We start from the raw sequence: 8,149 nt of genomic DNA, 5'->3' as shown, positions 1-8,149 counted from the left end.
GCAAACAACCAAACTCAGAGAGCACTAAGGACTCCAGAGTTCAACCCTGAGCTACATATATTCTCTTCTATTGGATAGTCCTAATTATAAAATGTATTTGTTTTCTGAGCTTACTGCATGGATCTCTCAATAGTCAATGAAAGTACTGTATATTTTTAGCATCAATAGTACTGAACCTTTTAATGATATACCGAGATGGCAGGATCAGAATATGTTTGCCTGCTGAACTTTTATGAAGATGCAGGAGCCAGGGCATTTGACCGCAGAAATGAAAGATAAGAGGGGACTCATGAACAAAAGCTGAACTGACTGCTAGTGACAGTTTGACTTCAGGACGGATTAACAGTTTAGAGGACTGTACAACAGAGAGGCAACTAACACAGTATACTCATAAGTTCTTCTTCCTTTACCTATAGTGCTCTTGATATTTATATGTTAATGGTAGGATGAGATTACTGCAAATGTCTCTGAGGTACAAGCAGTTGAGAAGCACATGCTCTGTTGATTCTATATGTCTTGAGTCACAAAAGTGTTGCTGTTCCAGGTAGGGAGTCTTCCTGCTTCAGCCTTCAAGGACAACTGAAGGAGGAGCATGACATAATGTTTAGGGATTTCCAGCTTAGTTAGATATGCCATGGAGGAGACGGAGTATCTGTTAGATTGGCTGGCAAGGAAGTTTGCGGCTCTGGCTAGGTCAGACTAGCACTCTATATCTGTTACACACTGATAAGTGTTTTGGCCTAGTTATAACCCATACTGAGTAGAAGACCTGGAGAGAGGCCCAAGGATGAGATTTTAACTGCTACTGTCTTTTTCCACATGGATTCATGCTACTCATATTCTATGTTCTGGTTCTATGTGTCTTATAAAATGAAGAACTCTTTCAGTACTAGTGCCATCAGTGACATTTTTTTTGAAGCTTTGTCCTTTGTTTTAAGTTCCAAACCTACTTAAGAAAGTTTGATATCCTTCTCCAGGTTCTGCATCCAAGTTCTTCCTGATCGTTTAGTGAAAACCTTTGTCTAAATGTTTCAGCCATGTCCATACAGTTTTCCAGGCAACAATACAGAAATGGTTTGCACTGCCTTTTTCTGAATTTGGTTTTGGAGTTTCATCTCCAAATGAGCTGACTTCCCTCACATCTGCAGAGCTCCCTTGTCTGTACTCCCACTGTGGGATAAGAAAATGGAAAAGCATATTAAGCTGTTGTTTGGAGATTTCTAATGCTGATTATCCCAACAAGAACGCTGGACAGGAACATTTATTTTGTTTGCCAGCTCTAGTTTCTTATAGCAAGTTTGCTTAGGGCTACTTTGCTTGTGGGAAGCCAGCAGGGAATGCTGGGAATCATGGCTTGCTGCGACATCGCAATCATGAGCCAGGTGCTGAGCACCAGATCACAATCACATGACCCTGGGGACACTGTGACAGCCAGAACTCCAAGGACCTGTAGTAAGTCCTCTTCATTCAGTGCTGTCATAACCTTGAGCAATCGCTGAATGAGTTGTCATAAGTCAAGGACTTCCTGAAACTTTTTTCAGAATCTGGTTGCTTTCAGGAGATTCTGCACTTGCAGTCTTACATGTTTGAAGTACCTCTTCCAAATCATTTTTGAAGTATCTAGAGACATAATAGAGACAATGCAGACTAGTCTTCACTTTCAATATATTATATTCTTTTGGAACAATGCTGTCTAGGTTTCAAACTAGGATAGCAAGTGAAAGATTAATGATTATTTTGCCTTGGTTTGGAGAAGAAAACATCCTCTGTTTAGTGTCTCCTTTCTCTCATGCATTCCATGCTTTATATTGATTGCAGGCAGTATGAAAATCCTGGTTTCTTTAAAAATAATATTCCCAAAACATAAAGCGGACAATTTAAAACAACCACCTTCTTAACAGGGAAAGGGGTATAAAAACCACCACTGTCATAAGAGACTATATTATTTTAATTATAAGCCATAGCTGTCAGCCAAATGGCTCTTTAAAAATTTAAAGAGCGTGTTATAGTTACATAGCTATTTTATAGCTTCTGTAAAATAGTTTAGAATCTTCTGTGCATACAAGAGAAAACTTAAATGGTGTTAAGTTAAAAACAAAAACAAAACTGGAGGAGGCATAGCCTGCAACCAGGTTTTCCAATCTGGTACCCTCCAGATGTGTTGGACTTCAACTCAACACTGTGAAGTATGATGGGAACTGTAGTCCTTTCAGGGCACTAGGTGAGGGAAGACTGTCTCATAGCATCATACTGCCACACAGAGAGTTTCAGGGCCCCTTTTTTGGTCAACTTGATAGGCCTGTCCTATTGACCTAACAATACATTAATCATCAGCATGCTTGTCTACTCTAGAAACAGCAGAGAAAGGGTCTTTCAGTATGTGTAGCCATTGTAATGACATACTTAGAATGATATTACAAAACAGTTCTTTTATAGCAAGAACAATTCTTATCGGGATATCATAGATGCTTTTGATAATATTTATCAAGTCAAAGTTGAGATAGGATATTGTAAGTTTCTCATTAATGAAGAATGTTCCTGCAAAGTAGTTCTAAATCTATCAGTATTGCTATGCCTTCTATCATATGGCAGGCATGATCATGAGAAGGAGAAGGAGATCGATTTACATTCAGCATAAAAAAGCATCACTCTAAGATAGGATAAATGACATAATATAAGATGAAGGGAAGTTATTCAGTTCCCTGTTATTTTGTTTTGTTCTCTTTTGATTACTGCCGCCTACCAGTCTGTGCCACACGAGGCTTTGTGACTCTAAGCCATTTTAAAAAAAATCCTGTCCAGACTGAGATGCGTTGGCAACAGCTTGCATGGTATTCAGTCCAGACCACAGGTGGCCACATCCTTCCAGTGGAAAAAGTTAAGCATACAGGCAGGCACAACAACCAGTGTTAAAATAAAAATTATTTTCTTCCATTTTCCCTGCTTTTCCTGCATGACAGCCCCGGTCTTCCTTACTAGTATAACGGTTTGTGTGTCTGTGAATGTATGTGTGGGTATGTATGTGTGTGTGTGTGCGTGTGTATTTGTGTGTGTATATATACATACATACATACATACATACAGTATATATGTGTGTGGGTACGTATGTGTGTTTTAATAAGTCCATCCTATTTTCCAAATAACTGGAGTAATGATGAAATGATGCACTGGTGGACTGTTAAAAAAACAGACAGATCAGCAAAAAAAAGTAGATAGCTCAGCAAAATGAAAAACAGTAGGTTAAAAAAAAAAAGCATTCCTGCTGGGATCTGAACAGGGGATAAGGGCATGCCTGCCTCTGTGAAATACTGTAGCTGTTCAGAATGCAGGGGTTGGCCTAGAAAAAAACCCCCACATGCAGCAGTCAAATCAGAAAGCAAGACTTTTGCTGACAGAAGCAGGAAAACATTACTTTAGAAGCGGAACCGGAAAACATTGGTGGTGCATGCAGGGTGATACCGCCCATTCCTGCCCTTCAAAAACATGCTATCAGCAGACCTATCTGGCAGTGTGGATAGGCCCTATGTCAGGATGCTCTTCTAGTTCCTTTTAACGTAGATGAACCTCCAAACATATCAAAACAAGAAAGTAGCTGCCAATATCCATAGCCATATTTATTCTGGCAAAGTTATTAAAACTCAAGCTTATTAATGTCATCACAATATTACGTGTTCATTCCACCACTCATTTGTCATTATGACACAAGTTGTCAAGTATCAGTAATGCTCCTTTATGCCTGCACTGGACAAACTGACCAGTCACTATGAAAAAGAATTTACTGGCTCATTGATTGATTATGTGACATCAAGTCAGTGTCAACTGTTAGCGACTACGTAGATACACTTTTTCCAGGATGACCTATCGCTACTTCCAACAGTGCACTTATCACCACTTTAATTGAATCCATCCATCTTGCTGTTGGTCATCCTCTTCTTTTCTTTCCTTTTACCTTTCCCAGATTTATAGACTCTATGCATAGAGAGCATAATGTGAGCCTAGTCATTTATGCCTTGAGTGAGAATTCTGGATTGCTTCCATGATCCATTTTATTTATTTTATTTTATTTTATTTTATTTTATTTTATGTTTTGTTTTGTTTTGTTATTATTTTATTTATTAAAAACATTCATATAGCCACCTATCTTGAACCAAACTTGGGCAGCTCACAATCCAAAAAACAGTTTTCCTGGCTGTCCATGGTATTCTTAGGAGTCTTCTACAATACTAAAGTTAAAAAGTGTCAATTCTCTTTCTAAGTATCTAACTTTCCTCAAAGTCCAACTTCCATAGAGCGTCACAGGGAAAACAGTTCTCTGCACCATTCTGATCTTTGTTGGTATAGACTGTCCTATCTTAGAGTGAAGAACCACGCTGAGACAGTAGCTTGAGTCTCTAGTGTTTATTGTCCTACTCTACTAGACAGAAAATCCTGCCAAACTGAAAGGCCATGGGAAACCCTCACAGATAAACCCAAAACTCAAGGTGGGTCTGCTCTGAGTTTCTTCGAAGGAAAGTTCAAAGCCTCTAAACTACGCATGCATTTTTCCCCCTGGATAGGGGCCCCCTCCGACTCACTATCAGTACTCATGACATAGACATGCCATAAGATACAAATAACTTTTCCAAAGCCTTCATTGCTACCCTACCAAGTGCTACTCTTTAGCAGATGTCTTGACTTCTGGATCTTTTACTTTTGAATTTTGACCCTAAAACGCAGAAGCTGTTCACCTCTTCAGTGTCTTCACTGTCATTTCTAAGGCTGGTTTTGTACTGTACCTCTTGTCCTTAGTTTGGTCTTCATTATATTTTCTTGTGACCCCACTTTTTCACTGTATTCCTTACTTTCATTACTACGGCTTGCAAATCATTTGCATTTTCAGTTATCAGAGTAGTGTCATTAATACAGCATGGATTATTAATGTTTCTTCCTCCAGTTTTAAAGCCATGCTCATATTCTTCCAATTCAGCCTCCTCAATATATATTCAGCATATAGGTTAAATAAGTAAGGGGAGAGTATATGGCCTTGCCTCACTCCTTTACTGACATGGACCCAATCTGTTTTAACATGTTCCCTCTGAATTGTGGCTTCCTGTCCTGTGTATGGTTTTGCATGAGGACAATGACATTTTCTGGGATTCCCATTTTCCTAACGATATTCCACAGCTTGACATGGTAGACACAATCAAAACTTTTTCTATTGAAGTTCATGTTGAGTTCTTTATGGTATTCTTTGGCTTCCTCAATTATCCAGCATTCATCAGCAATAATGTCTCATATTCCTTGGCCTTTTCTAAAATCAGCTTGAAGATCTGGCATTTAGCCAAATTAAAATAGAGAGCATTCCGCCTTTATTTCTGAATTACCCTGAGACAAAACATGGAAACAGTTTGAACATTCTAGAGTACAATAAATATTCTAAGTACTACTTTTTAAATGACACGAAAGTTCCTAGTAGCTATAAGAAAAATAATGTTTACATTCCTATTCATTCATGCTTTACGTTGGTATAGTTCAAAAGACTGGATTTATCATTTCAAACGTAATGATCAAATAAATACAACTGCATCTGTTGAACTTAGCAACTTGCTGTGATAATAGCTTGCCATTATTGCTACTTGTCCAAGAGCAAAGCAAATAATTCATCCAATTTTATGCAATTAAAATATGTATTACTCTGTGCAGAGTTCAGGACTTCTTACCAAATAAGTTCATATCAGAACACAGCTTTAATAACATTTAGTCAGATGAAGGACTACAGTACAGCTTACCTTCTTAAATGAGCATTTCATTAATGGAAGAAACAATATAGCCCTATCTTATAGCTTCTGTAACAATAGCATGAACAAACAAATGTTAATAAATATAATGTGCAAGCAGCCTTAGACAAATTTTATTTCTCCTCCCACCATTTCTTCATTTCATTTTGAAATGATACCATTTCATCCTCTTTATTTTTTTCATTCTTTTTATGCACTTTAATAAATATAAATTAAAAAAAGAAACAAAGGATACAAAAAAGGAAAAACAAAAAAAGGAAAAGAAACAAAGGATTAACCATATTACCCTTCATACAGAAAACAGCTCAGTTTTTAAACACAGCAATAAACTATAACCACAGGGAATAATATTGATTAATCTTGTCATTATGTTGATAAACTGGGCATGTGTTAAAATAATAATAATGTCCTAGGAAGAAGTAATTGTTGACCATACCTTTGACTTCAAAAACAAATAATTCAGTACTACGGTACATAAAGTAACTAGACTATTTACTTGGAACACCAGCCAACACTTAACTATTTTGGACACATAATGCAAAGACAAGGCTAAGTAGAGAAAATCCTGAAGCCTGGTAAATACAAATGCAGCCAAAAAAGCTTGACAAAAAACAAGATTACTAGATACTATCACTGACAACACAAATATGAACTTACAAGAACTGGAAAAAAAAAACCCAGACAGTTTTACTGACAGATGGTGCAGTCACAAGGATGTCCCTTGGTTCATGAAGTGTCAGAAGCAACTGAACACTGAATATCAGCATATGGGGGTAAATACTAGAAAAGACTGTTATAAATTAACCATTTAGTAAGCATCATCAGTCACCCTTTTTAAGCTAAAGGCGATTGTTATAAGGGTAGAGCAGATCTTAAGCAAATTTTAAATTTAAAAAAAACTGGCAACAGTTTTTTTTTTTTCATTTAAGATTTGGCTGATTAACCCATACAAAATTATGAGACCTACAAGAGGCACATTTTCTTTGGTCCTTGAAGGTAGAGGCTCTGAAAGTCTCTGTAGATCCCATCTTATGCTAGCTGGCTGCTGTAGTTCCCATAAATAAAGCTATTGCTCTTTAAAAACTCAAGTCAGTCATATCTAATTTCCCTTTTCCAGGAGGGGATCATCACAGTTAAAATGTTCTCTTTCTGACTGCAAATTAGTGCAGTTCCTATAGGAGTTCACCATGAGCTTTCTGACATTAACATGAAAGGAATTTACAAGTACATTTTAGACAGATAGTTCTATATTACCATATCCTTTAGGCAGACCCTAGAAAAATAGACCATTTGAATGAAATATAAGTTATTCTCCATTATTAAATGAAGTCACTGATACCCATGCATCATGTTATTTTGACATCTAGTAAAAATTATATTGATAAAATATGGATGATTTTCAGAAAGACCTCTTATTCTCCTTTTGCTGTGTACTTTTCTATCCTTTTATTTTCTTTCCTAACACCCTGAAGTTTGATGAGTAGAGACATTACTGGGCACTTCAGGCAATTTTCCATTTATTCAGAAAGTTCTCACGAAATTGCCAAAACATTTAGTGGTTTCTTTTTTCTTTTCTCACTAAAGAATGATTTTATATATAAAATATATTAATCACTTATGTTACGGGTAGCTTGTGAAGAAAATTTGGTAAGTATTTATGGATAAAAATATATAATAATATTAATCTACAATTAATAAAATTGTGTTTTGAACTTAATAGTCCTTTTGAAATGTTACTTTTGATTACGGCAATCCCTCCAATGTTGTAAGTTGCTTTGGGCACAGTTTCTATCATGTTGCATAACTTGTTACCCTGAGACTGCACATGCCTCACCCAAACCGTTATACTTGGTACACAGAGCCCTTTCAACAATTGCTGCTAAATTATAATGGTCATAATTATATAATTGGTATAAAGTTAGTTATCCCCCTTTGTGTTGTGTATTATATTATACAAATATAATTATATAATTTATAATTATGCAACATACAAAGGGAGATAACTAATCATTGGAAGTCAGCTTCTGAAATGATGGTGCAAAACAACATGGTAATTAGCATTAACCTGAAAACTGACAAACGGCTGACATACATAAATTCCAAGCCACTGAGGAAAGACATGTAGGAAAGTGCTATAAATGCAAATATTAATGTCTTCCTTAGCTCTTGATTTTTTTTTAAAAAAGAATTAAAATATATTAAAATGTAGTCTGAAATCTTACCAACAGATAATGGCACTGCCCTTAATATTAGGCATAATTCGGCAGCTGCCTTAGATGACAGCAAAAATAGGGAAGAGAATATTTGTAGCATAGAACTTCTCTTGCATCTTCTGCTCTTGGTCTGCTGCCTTCAGATGTAGTAGAGCAGTG

This window comes from Candoia aspera, chromosome 7 (genome assembly GCF_035149785.1).
Source record: "Candoia aspera isolate rCanAsp1 chromosome 7, rCanAsp1.hap2, whole genome shotgun sequence".
Classification (NCBI taxonomy): domain Eukaryota; kingdom Metazoa; phylum Chordata; class Lepidosauria; order Squamata; family Boidae; genus Candoia; species Candoia aspera.
This window is presented reverse-complemented; position numbering follows the sequence as displayed.